This window comes from Camelina sativa, chromosome 9, assembly GCF_030686135.1.
Source record: "Camelina sativa cultivar CO46 ecotype springtype chromosome 9, ASM3068613v1".
Classification (NCBI taxonomy): Eukaryota; Viridiplantae; Streptophyta; class Magnoliopsida; order Brassicales; family Brassicaceae; genus Camelina; species Camelina sativa.
In genome coordinates this window covers 294,943-317,708 of record NC_141888.1, presented here as the reverse complement: position 1 = coordinate 317,708, position 22,766 = coordinate 294,943, and the positions used below count along the sequence as shown (strand labels likewise).

The following is a 22,766-nucleotide window of genomic DNA, read 5'->3' as shown; positions in this document are numbered from 1 at the left end:
CCAAGAGTGAAGACGATCAAGTCGTTAAGCAAGGAAGTGTACTCTTTTTCCTTACTCCGGGTTTTTCCCAATGGGTTTACCGTAGAAGGTTTTAACGAGGCATGGAGTTAAACGCACAACGCCTTAAACCAAGTTGCTTCCCGCGCAAGGCCAAGGCGGTTATCTCTTTTACTTCTTGTTTTTGTTTAAATTTGAACTTTGAGGAATATTCCTCTCTTGATGCTTTGCTTTGGAACGTTGGGAGAGTTTGTGGCTAGTGTGTTAGTCAATAGGTGGCGACGTGTTCTCTTTGCAAGCAGGACACGTCAAAGGACGATGTGCGGATCAAGATGAATCCGCGTGTCCTTAAGCTCCTATCTAGACCTAACTACTTAAACTTCTCTTAGACCTTGTTCCTCCATTAGACTTGAATGAAAATTAAACCTTTTCTCAAGAGAGATTCTTGACTTTTCTCCATCCTCTCATTAGTCCAATCCGGGATTGCCTAAGTGAGAGAACCCTAACTAGACTCAAACAAGGTTTGATCTTGTTAGCGACCGTATCAAGAGAAGAACCAACTCTTTTGTGTCGTCATTCGATCCATTCATCTTCACCTCGCGTCATTGCCATCTTTTCCCCTTCGTAACCTCGAGTTCTTTTCCGCACGATCTCGAGTTCTCCATCGAACCATCTCGACTCGCTCCCACCGTCGCTTCCATCGCAACCGTTCGACCACTCGCTACCGCGTCCGTTCCGTCCAGCCGTCCGGATCGAGGCTTCACGTTTGTTTTCTTTAACGGCTCGTTTGATTCGCTTCAAACTCCGTTTCCCCCGTTTGATTCTACCATAGATCCTAAGCCAAGAGTCATTGCCGAGGAAAGTTTCACCGATCGAAAGTTGATCGAGAACTCAAGTCGTGTCCGAACCGCTATCGCGTCTTTGGATCACATCACTCGGCAACTTAGCAATCCTTGGTCGATTCTCTCGACAACTTTCGGATGCTATCGGTCTCGCTCGGTAACTCTCGGACAACCCGGACGGTACGTCTCGGATGTCTCGGGCGATACGTCTCGGACAATTTTCTTGGTACTCTCGAATAATTTTCTCGATACTTGCCCGACTCTTCCAACTCCCGATCGGTCTTAGGGTCTCGATCGCGCATCCTGTTACTCAAGTCTTGGCTCGGTTATTCTCCCTCTTACAAATTTTTCCTTGGACTTCCCTCGGTCGTTCTCCTTTATTTTTCTTCTTCTTCTTTCTTAGGTATTTTCCAAGTCATTTTCTCGATCTTTTATTTTGGAATTTTTGCCCTTGGTGAGGGTCACTACATTCTCCCCCCCCCCCCCCTTATAAGAATTCTCATACCTTATCCTTCACTCCTTGTGATGTCGATACTCCTTGACATAGGTGTTGTTGCCTTGTGATTACTATCACGTTATTATCTTTGTAGAAATCCTTCTTTTCTTGGTCTCCATAATATCACTTCATACTTATATTATCGTTTGCTGATGTTTTTGGAAAGCTTCTTCATCTCCAGCATTTACTTGGCTCCTCATAATCTTTATGTTCTTCAAGTACTAAGGTTTTCGCCTTATTGTACCATGACTTGTCCACTACTTTATATTCTTTACTTCTCTTTCTTCAGCTTGTTCCTGACTCTTTCCTTTTCCTCCGAGTTATAACTTGGTTCACTTTTCCATCTTGATATGCTTATCGTAATACTTCTTATTCTCTTCGCTGTTGACCATAAAATTTTGCTTCTCTGGCTTCTCTGGTTCCTTACTCTTCTTCATTTCTCCAATTTCTTTGGCTTCACATAACTCATCTCCCTCATCAATGTCAACTTCTCCTCCAACTCCCGTACTTATGAAATTTTGGTTTGATAACCCTTCTCGACTCTTTTCTTTTAGCATAATAATGCTTCTCTTTTGCCGTCTATTATTTTCTTGCACCCTCTTTGTCTATTTGTAGACTATTTTCTTCTTCTATGGATTATCTTCTTGCATCCTCTTTGTCCTACTCCTTGGACCACCCACTATTTTTCGCACTTCCTTGGTCATATTTGGTTCGACCTTCTTAGTTTGCCACTTTCGATTGATTTGCACCGTTATTTTTGTTCTCTCGATTTCTTTCGAGTTTGCCTCATCATTCTTCCTCTTTTCTCTTCTCCTTCTTTTAATTTTTAACCCGAACTGGCTGCTCTGTCTTGGTTGAACTCTATCTTGATCTTTCTTGAACTTCTTCTATTGTGTCTGATCGCTCTTTGTGGTGGCTTACGTGAATCCTCATCGATTGCGTGCAAGCTAATTATGCAAATAATTAACTATGCAACCTATCAAAATCAAGCATCAATCAAAGCAAGTAATTTCAAACAAGCAACGCTTAGCAAGCAGTTAAATAACACCACAAACCACAAACACGGCTAAAGAACACAAAGTACTTTTACAAAAGACACAAAGGTTCTACACCACTTAGCCGACAATCTTAAGGGTTCGGATTCCTAGACAAACACATTAAGGGTTAAGTCTAGAAACAAAAGGAAAACTATCAACCTCTTACACATAACCCCAAAAAGAACTTCCCTTACTCCCAAAAGTTCTACTGGTTCCTGAGCCTAGTACACGCCTCGCAGATGCACACACACTCTCTAGCTGGCTCATCAGGTGGCGGTTTAGTGGGAGATGCGGTTGAGGTAGAGGCAGCAGACGTAGAGGTTCCAGCTTGATTCGTCGGGTTCACTTCAACTCGTTCAATTCGTCCTATCGGGTTCTCTCCCATCTCGTCACATCGACTGGTTGGGCTCAATCTCTCGCGCACAATCCGATATGGACAACTATGGGGATAGTGTCCACTTCCACCGCACTCGGTACAACTATTCGGTTCTGGGGATATCGGACGATTCGGTCCTGCCCTCCAACAATGATTGTTCAAGTGTCCCGGCTCTCCACACTCGGTACACACGACATGTTTCGGGTTCAACAGATGTTGTGGTTTTGTCCTCCAACAATGATTGTTTAAGTGCCCCGGTTGTCCACACGATTCACACCGCCTCCAATATCTCATGCGGTCAGGGTTCGGGCAGCGATAGGAAAAGTGCCCTCGCATCCCAACCAATCGAACTCCGCGTTCTCTGGTGCAAAGATACGTCTCAACGATGTCCTCCAGCAGTTCCTGGTCCAATGTCCAATGCCCTCGCACTGCTCACAGTACGCTTGGTTCCTCATGTGGACTTGGTTCGGATACACCACTCTCTTTCGGGCAGTGGCTCTCACTCTCAGTCGGCCTCTTGGTTGAAAGGTCACTGGCCGCGTCTCTGGCTGCTCCCTTGATTGAAACTCCTGATACGACATCTTCGGCCTCTTCAAACTTGAGCTACTCTCTCCTATCTCGAATCTTACTCGCTCTCGGTTCGACCTCCTTAACTCATACATCCTAGCAATCCTTTCCAAATCTGGGTCTATTGGTTCCTCCTCTTGTTCTGGTAACACCATCCGCAAAGGTATGGCTCTAATGGGACTGTTACGCCTCAGCACAATCTGATTCGGCTCCGCTTGGTCTGGTACAACTTGGTCTCGTCCACCTTGGTCTCTCGCAACTTGGCTCGATCAAGCTCTCGATCTCACATCCTCCCTACGCTCCACGCTAGTCTCCACTTCTTGGTCTTGGTCTCTTGGTATCGGATCTTGGTCATTCCTTGCTTCCACTACAAAAGTCGGAATTCCCTCGTCGTCACTCGATAAGAGGTCGATCACCTCCACTTCTCGGGTCGTTGGCTCCCCGATCTTATAGTCTCCATCGGTTGGATTTTCTTCCCTCTTGGTCTCCGGTACAACAACTTCACCATCGTCTTCATTCGCTCTCTCCGGTGACCGCATCTCGTTCAGCATCAGAAGAATCTTTGCAACCGTCTCTGGTCTCTCCTCCGCAGGTTGCTCCCCACTAGTGCCTCCGGTCTCGGGTACAACTCCCGCACCACTAGCAGCACCTTCTTCTTCCGGCACATACACGTCCGTCATGAAGTCTAGGATTCTGTCAATTGCCTCCGGGTACTCTCTCATATAGTTCTCGGGATTGATATTATCGCCCTGATCCTCCACAAGATCCAACAGCAACTTCTGAAGCTTATCGGCGAGCTCCACCTCCGCCTCTCCATGATCTCCAACAGGAACAGTTTCAAACTTTCCTTGCGCGTCCATTCGTACTTAGAGACGACTTGGTTCACCAATCTCCAATACGATAGTCTGGTCATCTTGATCAGCTTCCACCTCCTCCGTTTCTTCTAAGCACTCGGACGGATCAGTCTCAATAGACAAGTTGTTATTGTCATTGTCAAAGAACCCGTCCTCATCCCAATCATTCGAATCATTTGGCCCTTGACTGTTTTCTGACTCCGTCGACAAGAACCCATTGTGATGCCCACAATACTCATGTCTCGGCCCCTCATCTCCTAACCATCCCCGCAACCTGAATCACCTGAAGACATCTAAAACCCACAAGAAACAAGGTAAGATGCTTAGTCCATTCTAAGGTTCAACTTAAAACTAGACAAGCAAACAACCGGATAAAATCTTTGCGTTTTTGCGACACATTTACTCGATAAAACCTTGAAATGCACAAGTGCTCGCGGGTTCGAAAACACCGCTCTAATACCACCGTTGTAACGCCTCCGAACCGTTCTATGACCACGAAGGCCATCGGACAGCCACGAGACGCTACGATGGGAACTGTACCGAGGTGATCCAGTTGAGGGACGAAAGCTGCAGACTTCCCAACCGGTCCTCCCTGGCACAACTCCACCGGCAACCAAGACTACTTATTTGCAACCCTTGTGGCCTGGTGCGTTGTGTTAGCCCGGACTAGGCCAAGTATCATTTGCAACTTGCCATGCTTTCCCTGAAAACCGTATATATTACTTTAATAAAATATTTCATCGAAAATAAATCATCAAAGCAATATATAAAGATAGTTGGGTAATTTTTACAGAACCGTATATGAAAATATAGGGTTTTACAAAGAACACAAGAAAACCCTATCCGGTACCCTAATGTTTGCTCCAGCTCTAGAATCACTTAGGCTTCCCTGCAAGACCAAAATAATATCATGAGTAATCTAAGATTACTCTGTGAGCCTGGGTACCCCTTTTCACCTACACGGGATTCTACTTTCCCCAACCCGACTACCCCGGCAAGCAAAGAAAACAAGCAAGTAAAATAAACTAGCAAGTAATCAAAGCAACGCAGCCGAAAACAATAGCGGAAGCAAATTAAACCACCAACAAGCGAGAGAGGTTAGATCAATACGACTCGACTCGACGATCTAGACTCGCTATATACATCGAAAGACGCCTAAAGAACACTTTAGACTCTTAACTCATACACAACTCGCAAGAACGACTAGAATAAACAAAGGGCACTTGAAATACCCTAGACTCCTTCACCAATCAACCGAACAAAGACATCTAGAATACAACAAAGATCGCTTGAAATACCCTAAACTCTTTTTCACCTAAGGGCCCTCGATAATCTGTTCCATTCCACCTCGTTTCCAATGCCGAGACCACAAAGGTCACCAGCAGGAACCCACAATCATGCTACATCGTCATGTAGCGGTCACGCTAGTAGCTAGCCAGCCGTGACATTTTCCCGCGTGAGTGGTCATCAAAAACTCACGCGTGACATCCGCATTTGGAAAAGAAGATCGACACACTATTCTAGCTAAGACTCAAGAAACAAATTCAAGAGACTCGCTAAAACACCAACAACAACTCAAGCAAGAAATTCAAGCATGAACAAGCGAGAAAATTCAAGCAAGAGTACAGACAATAATCAATGAGCACAAGAATCACAATTCAAGCACCCTATGATTATTCTACATGCATGCAACCAACTTAATCAACTTAAGCAACAAATGCAACAAGTTTATTTACGCATGCAACCAATTTGATTTAACCGTTTTAAATCCTTCTTAGTCCAATTATGCATGCATGTTCATTCGATTTAACCATTTAAATCCTTAAGTCCAAATTACGCATGCGACTAACCTCAATCAATATTATGCAATAAAATGCAAAATAATTTACTCGTTTATTCATGCATGGAACCGATTTTACACAAGAATTTATACTTGCAAAATCCTCTAGGTTCAATCATGCATGCAACCCTTATACCAAATTTTAAGTGTTCCCTCTTACTTAAAATGCATCCAAATTCATCTTATAACCAATTATTGAGTGAGTCCAAATTATTTATCATGCAACTTGGTTCATTTTCGCATGGTGATTCAACATGAATCCTACCATTTTTGCATGCATCAATTTTTAACTGAAACTACATGTATCTACTCTACATGCTTACCGCAGACTCACCTCTTACGCAAACGTCGATGATTACCGGACTTCACCGCACCACTCGATCAGACAATATCCACCCTCTTCACGTCGAACAGCTTCGCGCTTCTTCGTCTGCTTTCGATCCGCAACCACTTCCTTTCTCGGCTTATTCTCGACCGAAAACAACGTCTCGCTCTCGGTCTTTCTTTGACACTATCACCGTCTTTTCTCGATGGTTCCTTCGACAGAAACTCCATCTTTTCTCGATGATCTCTCCCTCGTTTTTCTCTCGGCGCAAGTAATATTTCTGGACGATCTTCCTCTCTTCTTCTCTCTTGCGAACTCGCCCATTTTTCTTTCTTTTCTCTCTCGCTCACCTTCTCTCTCAATTTTCTCTCCTTACCCCTTTATGTCTTGTGCAAAAATGAGAGAACTGTGGCTCTGTTTATAGAGAGATTTGGGCGGTGGAGATAGCCAATGCATGAGGCTCTTCTCTTCTTCCTTAGTGCATGAGGTTTAACACTTGGTGGTGTTTAACATTAACACTTGGCCACTAAATCTCCACTTCCTTCATTGGATTTGTTTAATCCATCCACTAAACCTACTAACTCTTCTTGATTTGTTAAATATCCCACTAACTCACCTTCTTGATTAATTTAATTCTCGACTAACTCCACTAACTCCTTCTTGATTAAATTAATCTTCCACTAACTCCACTAACTCTTCTTTGATTATTTTAATCCTCCACTTCTTCTCTTGACTTAGGCGATTTTGATGAAAGAGGAATTTCTTGTTGGATCGATTAGCGTCTCTCGGTCGATCGTCAGTCATCCCTCGGTGATACTATCGGTCTCACTCGGCAATCCTTGGTCGATTCTCTCGACAAATTTTGGATGCTATCGGTCTCGCTCGGTAACTCTCGGACAACCCGGACGGTACGTCTCGGATGTCTCGGGCGATACGTCTCAGACAATTTTCTCGGTACTCTCGAATAATTTTCTCGATACTTGCCCGACTCTTCCAACTCCCGATCGGTCTTAGGGTCTCGATCGCGCATCCTGTTACTCCGGTCTCGGCTCGGTTATTCTCTGTCTTACAAATTTTTCCTCGGACTTCCCTCAGTCGTTCTCCTTTATTTTTCTTCTTCTTCTTTCTTAGGTCTTTTCCAAGTCATTTTCTCGATCTTTTATTTTGGAATTTTTTCCCTTGGTGAGGGTCACTACACTGCCGCTAGGGTTTCACCGAGAGTGGGCTTGGATTTTATGGAATTCGGACTCCACTCGCCATCCGAGTAGAAACACGATCAGGCGCGTCGGGTACGGATTCGGGTATACCCTCGGGTTCCCCAAAATTTCCATTTTTTTTAAAGATGTATATATATGCAAACTTATAGAAACATTAAAATATTGTAAAATCTAAATTAAATAAAACAAAATAAATAAAATTAAAATAAAGCAAAAGATACATTTGGGACCTCCAAAGTGAGTTTGCTTTAAGTCACTAAGCTTGACTCTTCATGCTATTCAAGCATTATTTTTGGGAGGGAGAGTTTTTGGAATCCTCTCTACTGAAACAGATTGATTCAACCAGTTTTCCTAGATGAGGATCTACGCCCAAGGACACACTTTGCAAGGTTTGAAGTGGGATGAACGAAATGATGATGAAGGAAGGGTGAAAGATGCAGCGGAATGGTTAATGAACGGCAGAGAAGGTGAAGAGGTGGAATTGCAGCAGATTGAAGGGGGGAACGAAGTGTACTTCTAAAAGTGATGGAGATCTGTTAGACTACATGCTTGATTACAACTTAGATATGACACACTAAGAAGTAAACAAGTTAAGAAGATACTACACACTTCTCAGATCAAATAAGTAAAAAGAAGGTTTTTGATTAAAATGTTTGATGAATAGAAAATGAGAACTACATTGTCTTTTAATAGGATAAGGGGGGAAAAGGAGAAGAGAGAAATAAAAAGCCTAGGAAATCATACAAGAGCTTTAACAAGGTCAAGCTCATGCACAATATGGGCCTTGGATCACAACTTGGGCTGGAAAAGGGGGTCTTGAAAGTGCTACTTATGACTCATTAAAAAACTTGTCAAGAAAACCCAACGGGACAAAACTTGACAAGGGAAAAAAAGTGCATAAGCAACACTTAACCCTTTACTGTGCAACTTGAGCTGTGAGCATCGTCCAAATGGTTTGAGCGATGTCTTCCTGCTTCTTGTCCAGCTCCTTGATTAGTCCATTGATAGCTTGGTTGAATCTCCTGGATTTTGATCTTGTAAGAGGACCCGCCGGCATGATCAATACTTCCTCCAATGCTTCCGCTGGTTCAAGCTTCTCCTCCAATGCTATATCTGGTTCAAGCTGCTCCTCATATCCATGTTCTTTGGTCGATCTGTCCATGGTCTCATCATCCTCTCCCACTTGAAAAGGATTTGACCTCAAATCCAAATTATCTGCACAATAAGGAAGAAGATCAGAAACATTGAAACTGCCACTCACTTTGTACTTACCTAGGAGGTCGAGTTAGTAAGCATTTTTGTTGATCCTTTTGAGCACTTTGAATGGTCCATCAATCCTCGGAATTAGTTTGGATGCTCGCTCCTCCGGGAAACGCTCCTTCCTAAGATGAACCCACACTTGATCACCCTCATTGAAGATGACTTCTTTACGCCCTTTGTTCACATACTTCTCATAAAGCTTTGTCCGGGCCTCAAGATTCTCCTTAGCCTTTTTGTGAACCTGCTTTACTAAATCGGCCTTTTTCTTGCCATCAAGACTTGATCTCTCACTCAAAGGTAAATGCATTAGATCCAAAGGAGATGTGGGGTTGAACCCATAAACAATTTCAAAAGGAGAAAACTTAGTAGCAGAATGCATAGAATGATTATAAGCAAATTAAACATGCGGCAAGCAATCTTCCCAAGTCTTAAGATTCTTTTTTATGAGCACACGCAATAATGTAGACAAGGTACTATTGACAACTTCAGTTTGACCATCAGTTTGCGGATGACATGTAGTAGAGAAAAGCAATCTAGTTCCTAACTTAGACCACAAAGTATTCCAAATATAACTAAGGAACTTAGTGTCACGATCAGAAACTATGGTCTTAGGTATGCCATGCAAACGAACAACTTCCCTAAAGAACAAGCTAGCAACATGAGATGCATCATCAGTTTTATGACATGGAATAAAATGCGCCATTTTAGAAAAGCAATTAACCACCACAAAAATAGAATCCTTACCAGCCCTAGTCCTAGACAATCCAACCACAAAATCCATAGATATATCAGTCCAAGGATGAAAAGGAATAGGTAAAGGGGTATACAAACCGTGGGATTGAACCTTAGCCTTAGCTTGCTTACAAGTCGCTCACCGTTCACATAGTCGTTCAACATCTCTTTTCATGTGCGGCCAATGGAAGTGTTCTTGCATCACCTTATATGTCTTAGCAACTCCAAAGTGTCCCATTAAACCACCACCATGAGCTTCCCGTGCATGAAGTTTGTTGACCCTTTAAATGCTTAAGAGACTCGTGGTCAGTATGAAACGAACTCCTTTGGCCATAGATAGTGCTGCCAAGTTTGTAGTGCTCGGACCAATGCGTAATGATCTTTGTCATAGGTCGGATAGTTGAGTGTCGCTCCTCCCAGCTTCTCACTGAAGACTGCTATGGGCTTATGATCCTGCATCAAAACAGCTCCAATACCTATCCCGGAGGCATCACACTCAATCTCAAAAGTTTTCATAAAATGTGGAAAAATTAAAACGAGAGAGTTAGTAAGCTTCTCTTTCAGGGCCTGGAAGGAGTTTTCTTGTGCAGCTTCCCATTTAAATCCAACATCATTCTTAATGACTTCCGTAAGCGGGGCAACATTGGTGCTGAAGTCTTTGACAAACCGTCGGTAGAATCCTGCTAAAACGTGAAAGCTCCTCACCTCGCTCACATTTGTAGGACTTGGCCATTCTTTCATTGCCTTGACTTTTTCCTCATCAACCTTGATTCCATCTGCACTCACAACAAAGCCTAGGAAAACGAGATTATATGTGCAAAAGGTGCACTTCTTAAAATTCGCATAAAGCTTTTCCTTCCGAAGCAAATCCAAAACAAGTTTAAGTTGCATGACATGATCCTCCAAGTTCTTACTATAAACCAAGGTGTCATCAAAATAAACCACAACAAAAACTCCAATATGCTTCCTAAGGACATTATTCATCAATCTCATGAAATTGCTAGGCGCATTAGTTAACCCAAACGACATGACTAACTATTCATATAACCCTTATTTGGTTTTAAAAGCCGTTTTCCACTCATCACCTTCTTTCATACAGATTTGATGATAACCACTTTTTAGATTAATTTTCGAAAAGATGCTAGAACCATGCAATTCATCAAGAATATCATATAATCTAGGGATAGGGTGGCGATACTTAACCGTAACATTGTTGATGGCTCGGCAGTCCACACACATTCGTCAGCTTCCATCTTTCTTTGGTACTAGCAACACTGGAACGACACATGGACTCATGCTTTCTCAAATATGTCCTTTGTCCATCAGCTCGTTCACTTGTCTTTCAAGTTCCTTTGTTTCGGTTGGGTTGGTGCGATAAGCAGGTCGGTTTGGTAAAGCGGCTCCCGGTATAAAGTCGATTTGATGCTCGATCCCTCGGATAGGTGGTAAACCAATGGGATTGTCCTCTCGAAACACATCCTTATATTCTTGCAAAACCAACTCAATCTTACTTGGTAGCACCGGTTCGGGGCTAGTTGAACAAGCAAGTGTTTCTTTGTAAACAAATAGTAAACTATTGTGACTTACCTTGCTCTTACCCTTGGTATCAATTGGTTCGGTTGGTTTGATGGTCCGCTGTTTCATGCTTAGCTGATCTAGATAGACTTCATGTGGAGTCATTGGGATTAGAGTCGTCTTTCGGCCATTGTGTTCAAAGGTGTGTCGGTTAGTGAAACCATCCTGGAAAATTTGTCGGTCTGATTGTCATGGACGTCCAAGAAGAATATGGCTAGCGTCCATCGGTAGTATGTCACACATGATCTCGTCCTGATACTTACCAATTGAAAGCGGCACCTTGACTTGCTCTTTGACGGACATCTCTCCTTTTTCATTAAGCCATTGGAGCGCATATGGTTTCATATGTTTAAGCACTTCTAGGCCAAGCTTCTCAACCATAGTCCTGCTCGCAACATTAGTACAACTACCACCATCAATAATTAAACTACATACCTTATCTTTGACCAAACATCGAGTATGAAACAAGTTTTCCCTTTGTGCTTGCTCCTCAGTCTTAGTTAGAACACTCAAAGATCTCCTCGCAATAAGCAACTCTCCTTTAGTAGGGGCTTCCAAACCCTCTTCCAAAGAGTCGTTTTCCGAACGCTCTTCTTCAGATTCTACTTTGCCATTATCTTTAAGGACCATGATTCTTTTGTTGGAACACTCGCTTGCATAATTGCCAAGTCCTTGAAACTTAAAGCATCAAATGTCTCTTGCCCTGGTGTTCACCTCCTTTCCCTTACATTTCGGATCAAAATCTAGCGGTTTTGGTTTGACGAATGGCTTGTAGTCCTTTTGGTAGCCGGACTTTTCCTCCTTTTGATAACTTGATTTCCCTGAGCTGTAGTTGGTCTTAGCGGTGATGTAGCTGGATCAGGAGTTTTTTCTTTTGATTTGCTGTTCGAACATGACTGCCTTGTGAATCATCTCCTAAAGTTCCACATGGTGCTGGGTTTCTAGACGGTCTTGGATTTCTCGATTAAGACCTCCCATGAATCGCGACATAACAGCTTCTCCATCTTCATGAATATCGGCTCTTAGCATAAGGTTTTCCATTTCCCTGAAGTACTCCTCAACTGACTTGCTTCCCTGAACCAAATTCCTCAAACGCTGATGAAGATCTTGGTGATAGTAACTCGGCACAAATCTTCATCGCATGACGGCTTTCAGCTGGTTCCATGTTTCAATTGGTATGTCTTTGGTACGTCTGCGGCTGGTAACAAGTTGATCCCACCAACTTAAGGCATAGTCGTAGAACTCAGTAGCATCAACTTTAACCTTGTTGACCTCCGTGACCTCTTGAAAAACAAAGACTAACTCAATTTTCTACTCCCACTCCAAGTAAGTATCCGGGTTGCTGGTTCCATGGAAAGCAGGGATCTTGAACTTTAGACCTCCCAAAGGATCTCTAGGTTGCGGTCTGTCTCGTCGACGTTTGCATGGACTACTATGAGAAGATGCGTGACTGTAGTATTCTCTTGTCTAATCGTTTGGCGTTGGTTCCTCCTGATTCTGCCTTTGATGCTGATTTGCTTCTGGGTTGGTTTGATTCAAGTAAAGAGGGCCAAGTTTTGCATCAAGCATGGTTGCCATAGCTGCTGTGAAAGATTTCATGATTCTCTTTTCCAATCTTGAGGTGGATGACTCTTCCTCTTCTGATGTCACCATGTTACCTGAAAATAAAACAAAGATCCAACAAGTAAATAGTTCCAAAAAAAAACACACAAATGAAAACAGATCTGGAAAAATATGAAAACGAAACCCAAAATTTTGAAATCAATTTTCAAAACTACTAGACTCCCTGTTGGTTCGAAAACAGTTGATTTCGTAATTTTTGAACGAGTAAAACATTTTATAAAACTCTCCCAAGATGAACGAAAAATCTGGGAAAATAAAAAGTGACGATTGGAATGTCAAAACCTGGTTGCAAAGTTTCTCTGATACCACATGATAGACTCCTGGATGAGGATCTACGCCCAAGGACACACTTTGCAAGGTTTGAAGTGGGATGAACGAAATGATGATGAGGATGGGTGAAAGATGAAGTGGAATGGTTAGATGAACGGCGGAGAAGGTGAAGAAGTGGAATTGCAGCGGATTGAAGGGGAGAATGAAGTGTAATTCTAAGAGAGATGGAGATCTTTTAGACTACAGGCTTGATTACAACTTAGATATGACACACTAAGAAGTAAACAAGTTGAGAAGATACTACACACTTCTCAGATCAAACAAGTAAAAAGAAGTTTTTTGATTAAAATGTTTGATGAATAGAAAATGAGAACTACATTGTCTTTTTATAGGAGAAGGGGGGACGAAGGAGAAGAGAGAAATAAAAGCCTAGGAAATCATGCAAGAGCTTTAACAAGGTCAATCTCATGCAAAATATCTAGGAAATGATAAAAGCAATAAATGCAAAGTTTGAACAAAGAAATAGAAAATGGGCCAAGACAAAGAGATGGGCCTTGGACCACGACTTGGGCTGGCAAAGGAGGTCTTGAAAGTGCTACTTATGTTTCATTAAAAACCTTGTCAAGAAAACCCAATGGGACAAAACTTGACAAGGGAAAAAGAGTGCATAAACAACACTTAACCCTTTACCGAGAATCTTGAGCTGTGAGCATCGTCCAAATGGTTTGAGCCATGTCTTCCTGCTTCTTGTCCAGCTCCGTGATTAGTCCATTGATAGCTTGGTTGAACCTCCTGAATTTTGATCTTGTAAGAGGACCCGCCGGAACGATTAATGCTTCCTCCAATGCTTCCGCTGGTTCAAGCTGCTCCTCCAATGCTTCCTCTGGTTCAAGCTGCTCCTCATATCCATGTTCGTTGGTCGAGCTGTCCATAGTCTCATCATCGAGCACCTCCTCGGGTGACGGATTGGGTTAAGCATCGGGTAGGGGATCAGAAACGTCCACTCTGCGGTTGGGAATGTGAAGCATCTCCTCCTCCCTGGGAATCGCGAGCATCGACGCTGTCGTCTCCGGTTCTGGCAGCGGCGGGGATAGACTTAGATCCATTCTTTTGATATATCCTCATCTTTGGAGCCATTGGTGAGTCCTTAAAAAGAAAGAAAGAAGAACTAAACTCGAGATCAATAGGGTTAGTTCCCGAAAATATTATAGCACTCGATTTTGATAGAAAAGAAAAATAAGAAGATAGAAGCTAAAGAGTTTTGAGGACTTATCGATTTGATGTTGCGAAAAAAAAAGATTTGGTTCTCTTAAATAGAAGAGGCTGCCGCTAGGGTTTCACTGAGAGTGGGCTAGGATTTTTATGGAATTCGGACTCCACTCACCATCCGAGTAGGAACACGATCAGGCGTGTCGGGTACGGATTCAGGTATAGCCTCGGGTTCCCCAAAATTTCCATTTTTCTTTTTCTTTTTTTTTTTTTTTTTTTTAAGATGTAGATATATGAAAACTTATAGAAACATTAAAATATTGTAAAATCCAAATAAAAAAAAAAAACAAAATTAAAAAAATTAAAAGAAAGCAAAAGATACCTTTGGGACTTCCTCCCAAGTGAGTTTTTTTATGTTACTAAGCTTGACTCTTCATGTTATTCAAGCATTGTTTCTGGGAGGGAGAGTTTTTGGAATCCTCTCTACTGAAACAGATTTATTCAACCAGTTTTCCTGCTCTTGTCCTGGTTCCACAGCAAACGTAGTATGACCTTCTTGGCGATGCTTGATTTTTCTTGGCTTTGTCTGGGTGGGGAAAACTTGACCATCAATGGTTGGCATTTTTATTCCTTTCTTGATGTCAAATTCCATTTTGAAGTGCTTTCCATGCTCAATGCTAATCTGCCCTTTCACATCTATCACCGCACCTACTGTTGCCAAGAATGGTTTTCCTAGGATCAATGGATCTTCTGGCTCCTTATCCATGTCCAGGATAATGAAATCGGTAGGAACCTCAATCTTCCAATCCTGAGAGGCAAGTTTTCCAGGATACCAATGGGGTGTCTGATTGTTCTATCAGCTAGAACCAAATACATGTTACTTGGTTTAAAACTGCTAAAACCCATCTTGTTGGCAACTGAAAGTGGCATGATGCTGACCGAAGCTCCCAAATTGCACAAGCAGTTGTTGAAAATCCGAAGGCCTATTGAACATGGCAAAGTAAAAGAACTGGGATCCTCCAACTTCTCATTAACTCGCAGTTCAGGATCTAAACACACTCCACTCCTCAGAATCGCATTCCCAATCTCTTTAACAACTTCCTTTACTTCAGTCTCATGCTGAGCTGTCTCCTTGATGATTTCCTCTCGGAGAGCGTGTGGTGGCAATAGCTTAGGTGTAACACCCGTCCCGCCTTTTCGGCCAAGATAACGTTTTTTAAAATGGTCCCGCCAAAATGCTTCTTTTTATAAAAATTAAAACTCTTCAATCATAAAAGTTTTTTCACGTCTCACAAAGCTTTTAACATGAGGGAAAATGTATAAGGGTGAAAACAATGACGACATTCTAATAACATTCGACAATCAGTGCATAGCATAGAATCAGACACCACATTCTTGAAATACATCCAACAAGCATAACAGTTTCGCATAAAATTCAATCTGACATATAATCATAATATCATTTAAACCATAGTTAAACACCAACACATTCATCGATACACACATTCATCAACATCGCTAAACCGAAATCTCATCAGCTTAGCATGGCACGAAACAAATCTCATGTTCGTCCAATCGCCAGGTACGAAACAAATCTCATGTTCGTCCAATTACCAGGTACGATACAAATCTCATGTTCGTCCAATTACCAGGTACGAAACAAATCCCATGTTCCGCCCATCACGAGACACAAAACAAATCTCATGTTTGTGTCCCCAATACACAATCTCATTTCATATCACCACACAACGATCATCATGTTACACATCAACTCATCATATCATGTCACCATTCATTATAATCATACATCTAATCATCATATCAAAGCATACGATATCAAACAACAGATATATCCAATCACATAGTTTCCAAGCCTATACAAGCAGTTCATGAAGAACATGCTTAGAAAATAATCATTGTGTTTCCACGATTACCACCCTCACCTTTGCCACTTAAATGATGGAGATCAATTCTCCTTTTCCTTTTAATGTCAGACCCATGATTCATGAACACTCCTACAAAGCTGCAGCTCCATCCAACCTCGTTTGCCAACCAAACATTACAATGTCACCATTTATTTCCATACAAATATGCCTCAGAAACACACAGGTAAAACCATAACTAACCGTTAAAATCACGATCCCACCATTGAATATGTAGCTAGTAATAGCATGAAGAACTCCAAAAAGTTTCAGACCGATCGGACATTGTTATGACCTCCAAACGTTGCCATGAAGAACCTATCTCGGAACAGCCTCTTAGGGTTTCTGAGTTTACTGACTTGCAGTTACTTGTTCAGAAAGCAACGCCCATAACTCCTCGGGTTTAACTCCGATTAAGGTTCCGTCAACTGCTGCGGATTCTCTACTGCATCAGCTTTCCAGTGATGCCTTACTCGGGGCCTAACTCCTTCTGATCCGACGGAAATCATCCCCACAAAACATGAACTCGGATCTGCCTCATTAATTAATCTTTCTCCTTTCTTTTTATTTTCTTTCTCCACCTCTGTTTACTCTGGTTTTGCTGCCCCCACCACCATCAATGCTTGCCACAGCCACAATAACTATTATTAGATCCGCCACCTCCGTGACATGTCCTTCTCTCTCTCTCCACTAAATCTCAACCTTCATACACATCCTTGTTGAGGAAGTTTCCATTACTAGCGGTGTCCAGCAACATCCTTATATTAGGGACTACACCACGGTAAAGTGTACTTAGCAACGAAGCATTGCTGAATCTGTGATGTGGGCATCGGCTGGTGTATCCCTTGAAACGTTCCCAAGCTTCACCGAACGTCTCATTGGTTTTCTGAACAAAGCTGGAGATGTCATTTCGAAGCCTTGCAGTTGTGGAGTTGGAGAAGAATTTGGCAAGGAACGCCTTTTTGCATGCTTCCCAAGTGGTGATGGACTCCTTGGGAAGTGATTTCTCCCAGATGTGTGCCTTGTCACCCAAAGAAAATGGGAAAAGCCAGAGTTTGAATCCATCTTCACTAACTCCATTGATCTTTGTGAGGCTACAGAGCCTATCAAACTCATCTAGATGGTCCAATGGGTCCTCCATTGGCAGTCCATGAAACTTGTTTCTCTGAATCATCTGAATGAGACTACTATTGATCTCAAAATTGTTGTTTTGAACAGCAGGTGGCACAATGCCATATCTTTGAGTATGAGTAGATGGAGCATCTCCTGCTCCTATGTTGGTCCTCTCTTCAGGAGCTGGTGGACCATTCTGATTATTCATGACCTCCTCAATTGTGGTTGGTTGCGGTTGCTGGACTTGTTGTTGACGGAGTAGCCTTGGTCTATCGATGTTGTCGATGAATGGACTAAGGTGTTGGCTACCCTTGGATCGTGTTTGCATGCACAATAAGTTAACTGAATGAGTACACGAAGGTCTACCCAATCCATGTGATCAAGTGACGGGTCAGATGGGTACTCGGATTGTTCCTGAAATGCAAAACAAACAAACAAAAAAGTAAACAAGTCAGTCCCAAACCAAAGTATAGAAAAAAACTTGATCTAGCAAGTGCTGAAATCTTAAACGTAGCAAACAAAATTCAACAAAATGGCAACGGCGCCAAATTGATAACTAGATTTTTTCACCCACGGTATCAATTTCCTATGCAGTTGTAGTACAAAGGGTTATCAATCCAAATGGTTCTGATGCTAACAGATAATATATCATCAGAATAGAGCAAGTCAAGCCAAGCAATAGTGGGAATTAAACAAGAACCACACGACCTATGCACTCGATGCAAGCATTCGAGTACCAGATCGAGTGGGTAATCAGATGACAGAAGTAATCAAGAACACAAAAATGAACAGCTCGAATAAATACACGAAGCTGGTGATCGAGTACCAGTTCGGGTAAGGGGTCGAGTTATAAAATAGAACTAAACAGTCAAGATAATAAACCTCCTAAGGATGGGATAATTGACTCATAAGTGTTCCTGACCAATTTGGGATCCTACATGCCTCAAGCAAATATTCCCTAGACAATGAATCTCTTAAATCTTGCTAAAACACTCTCGTTATAGAAACAATCAACCTTGGTCACTCCCCTTGTAATGACCCGTAACCTAAAGTACGGACCAGACGGAGAAACGTGTCCAAAAGACGAGGAGAAACCTCGAGAAGACGAAGAAAATAAAATCTCAAAAAAAAAATTAAGAGACTTGCGGGAGAAGTTACCAAGTCGATAGATGACCCGAGACCGAGAAAGGGACGTGAGTCGTTAGAGCATCCGGTTAAATGGACGAGGGATGGTCAAGGATGATGGAAAAGGACCAAAAGAAGAGAAAAGGAAAGAATGGCCGTGGAAAATGGTGAGAAGAAGACGTCATGGACGAGAGGTCCGGGGACGGACGGGAGAAGTGGATGTCACAGACGAGAGGTCCAAAAGCAGACGAGAGAAGTCGCGTCTCAGACGGAAGGACTGGGAACTGACGAGGAAATTCAAAGTCTCGGATGAGAGAATCGAAAACTGAGGAGGAAATATAACCTCGGATGTAAGAATGTGAAATTGCGGACAAGCGCAGAGGAGCTTGGGATGCAAGAGAGACGCGGGAAGGTTGGAGGAAGTGGAAAGGTCTCTCAAGAGCCATGAAACACCACGTGTCGCCATCGCATGCTCTCTCGCCAGAGATTGAGATGCACGCGCGAGTGGGTGAGTCTAGAGACATTTTGCATGCAGAATTTATGCCACTTGTCAAAGGCAAATTGCCACTTGCCTAGACAGAGAACTCGACCAAGGGCTTATAAATAGCATCTTTGGTGTCTCATTTTCGACAAAGCCTCTCTCAAATGCTAAACTCTTGCAAAAAGTTTCTCTCAACAAACTCTTGAAGAAAATCAAGAGACTTCCAAGGGAGGACGAGGAAGAAGCTCGTTGGAGCTAGAGGAGGAAGAGGAGTCGAAGCGCTGTCGGATTGCGGTGTGGTGGTGGAGCTTGACTCAGTCAATCCTCTGCCTAAATCACTGTGAGTTGAGGATATGAACTTAGAATTGTTGTGATTTGTGTTTGGTGTGAGTGGAGAGAGTACATGAGCTTTGTAGCTCTTGTGACTTTCTTGATTTCTTGAGTGTTGCATGTTTATCTTTTAGATCTACATGTCAACAAGTTAAGATCTGGAGAGTAGACTAACATGCATACATTTGTTGTTGCATATAGTCTTGTTTGGGGTTAAGAAATCATGCATGCATAAAGAATTGAGTGATTTTGGTTGCATGCAAGATCAGATCCGAAATGGATGATCATGCATGAATCCTTCTTTGATTTTTCTCAACCGGATAGGGAAGAGAAATGAAGTGGTGAGATTAGTGAAAAATGCAATAATTTCTAGCATAATTTTGAGAATTAATTTGAGTAGCATGCATGATAGAATGGGAGGAAATTGGGTTAGCATCACTTGCATGTCAAGGAAAAATATTTAAGAAATTGTTCTTAATATTTCTTGAGAGTTGAATGGGTTGCTTGCATGTGGATGTTGTCTTAAGTGCTTGAATATTTTATTTCTTGTATTTTAAGAATTTTTGGGTGAATTTCTTGCTTGTTTTCTTTTATGCATTGCTTGATTCTTGCTTGAAATTATTTGTTATTTAAGTACTTGATTCTTCGTGTCGGTAGAATTAGAATAAGTAATTGTCTAGCTAGTTCTCATGTGTCATGTTGGACTAGCAATCGACTTCTGTCCCCAAGTGCATGTGGAGTTCTGGCGAGTTAACCTTTGAGGTCTCGTGGCTTGGAAAAATCAGCGTCTAGTGAGAGACAAGACCGATCTATTGTACGACGATGCAAATGTGTGGTGATCCGGTTGGTAGCCTTTGTGGTTTCAACACGGTGTGAATTGGGGAGATGGGACAGAAGGTCATTGGGCCCTAGGTTGCGTGTGTGAGATCAAGTATAGTGTGTACCAAGGGTGGTAGCATCGCTAGTACTTTCATTCCCTTGAGTTTTGGGAGTTATGTTGAGATAGCCTATGGTGGCTATGAGTCTAGAAGTGTCATGTTGTGTCATTTCTAGTTCTTGCATGTTGTGTGTTATTGCTTGTTTGCTTGTTAACTTGCTTGCTTTCTAATCGCTTCCGCATTGCGCGATTCTGATTGTTGTTGTGGGTAGTTGTTTTGGGGGTAGTTGGATTAAGAGGATTGCATGTTAGAGAGTCACCTAACTCAATGAGTAATCGTGGATTACTCACTCCTCTCCTTTACTATTTTTCTTGAAGGGAAAGTAAATGGGTAGAGTTGGGCAACTTAGAAACCCGGATAGGATGTTTTGTGCTGTGTGATTGCTTGGATAAAACTTCTTGTTTTCTTTGACATGCATTTCTTTAAAATGGATCCAACTGTTTTACTTTTGTATTCTCATTTTAAATGCAAACATTATACATAAGTAAATCGAGATATTTTCTATATAATCGGACAAGTGGAAAAGTACATGGTCTAATCCGGGCCAGCACAACGTCACACATGCACCAAAGGTTAAAAAGCCAGAGGTGTTTGCGTAACGGGTAGGCGACGGCTAGCGGACTGGTCGGGGAACCTAATTCGTTGGTGGAACCTCGACTGGACTGCAGGCTGTCGACCTCAATGTGACGTCCCTCCGGGCTGGTCCACGGTTTGTCCGGCCGAGTGACGGACGTGGTTCGGGAGTGTTACACCCCTAACCAACTCTCGTTGGAGAAAAATGACCAAGCAGGCATTACAAACCGATTCATTATTATTAATAAACTCCTTACACATCTAATCTCTTAGGCTAAGTGAGTAAATCTCTAGTATTGATTGAATCAAGCATTTCAACAACATCTCTCGATGGCAAAACACCCAAGATCTAGTCTCAACCTCTCGGTCTGAAAATAGCATTAAGAACATCAATCTAGAAGGGAATTTATACAAAATAAACATTGAAGCTAAGACATCCTAACCGATCAAGAACACATATTTGTCTATGCCATCCCTAGAAACATTATTTCACTACTCAGATCTCATGGTAGAAAGCATAGAAACACAAATGAATGAAAATTGCATTGTATTGAAAATAAGATAAAAGTAGTAGAGTACATAATCGAAAACTAGAAAGAACAGAAAAAGAAAGAAAATCAAATCCTAACAAAGTGGAAAAAGTGTTTGAGTCGCTCAATCTCTCTCTCAGAAGCTCTCGCTCTCTATTCTGAGTGTCTACAGCGTGCTAGGGCGAGAGGAAGAAGAGGGGGGGGGGGGTTTATATATGGAAACCTTTTAAACCTAGCTGCTCAGTCCTGCCTGAGGGTCTGCTCGAGGCGGGTAGCTCCTCTAGTAGGTCTTCGGGTTGTTCTTCCTGCTCTTAGATCTTTTTTGATCAGGTTGAGGTTCAGACTGTTCTTCTTGCACAATCACTCCTTCGGGTACATGCTCGGGTTTGACCTCTTTTTCCCCCCATTTTAGGCTCTAAAGCACTTGTTTTCATCCAAAATACACAAATGCAACAATGCAGCACCCTAAATGGCCTAAATGCAAACTCCTACAGTTAAAGACCTAAAAATGCTAAAGTTATGGTATATATAATGTAAAATATGGACAAAAAAGGTGTCTAAAACATGTAAATTAGAGAGTTATCACACCCCCAAACTTACATCTTGCTAGTCCTCTAGCAAGGAAGTAGGAGAATGAGGTTTAAAAATGGAGACTCATAACCTTATAGTGCTAAGCGAAGGATTCAAGCTGAAACGCCCCGTCCCGTTTTTTTTTAATAATTATATAATATATATAATTAAGCATCCCATACTACTTAATTAACCAACCCAAACCACAACTCATCATTTAACCAGCAATAACCATTAAGTGCAGCGGAAACATACCAATAATACAAAACCAATACACGTCAATACAATAACACTCCTAACCATCCTATCCAACAACCTAGCATAACTCTATCCATGGTTCTAACATAAACAATATAACCAACAAAACACAAACGAGACCCTAGATCATCCTCCTCCTCATCGCCATGATTCCACATCACATACCTACACACAACAAACAACAATTCAGATGCGTAAGTGTTATCACAAATACTTAGTGAGGCAATCCTCCCATCTACTGGGCAATACACACAAGCAACTGAGATTCCAATGTTTAACAAACAACAAACAAAACACGACAAACCAGGAAATTGAAACAAGTCTTTATTGGTGGTGGATGATGATGAATGTATGCAATGATGATATGAATGGAATGATGGTGGGTGTTTCAATTCCCCTTATGCTATTGCAGTACAAGAGGTATCAATCCTAAATGAGTGTTTGTGAACAGATAAGATGTGCATATGAATCTAAGTTAAGACAAATGTAATGATTGTTTGTCACTAACAATCCTAAGATGAAAATGTAAAATGCAGAAAATAAACTACAAGAACTAAGAACTAAATGCAAATGGAACTGAATGATTGAAACAGTAATGAAGCAAGAACAGAACCAGAAACTACTACTAATGAACTAATGCAAGACAATTGATGAACTGAAAGCTAAATGTATGCAACTGGAATGAAACAGGAATGAAACAAGACAA

General features: G+C 42.0%; 1 non-coding gene across 1 annotated transcript; it reads left to right on the top strand.

The window, feature by feature from the left end:
* Window positions 1-16,954: 16,954 nt before the first annotated feature.
* Window positions 16,955-17,061, top strand: LOC147937519 (small nucleolar RNA R71). The gene has a single exon (XR_015567532.1). It is a non-coding gene; the product is annotated as a small nucleolar RNA R71 (small nucleolar RNA).
* The last annotated feature ends 5,705 nt before the right edge of the window (window positions 17,062-22,766 follow it).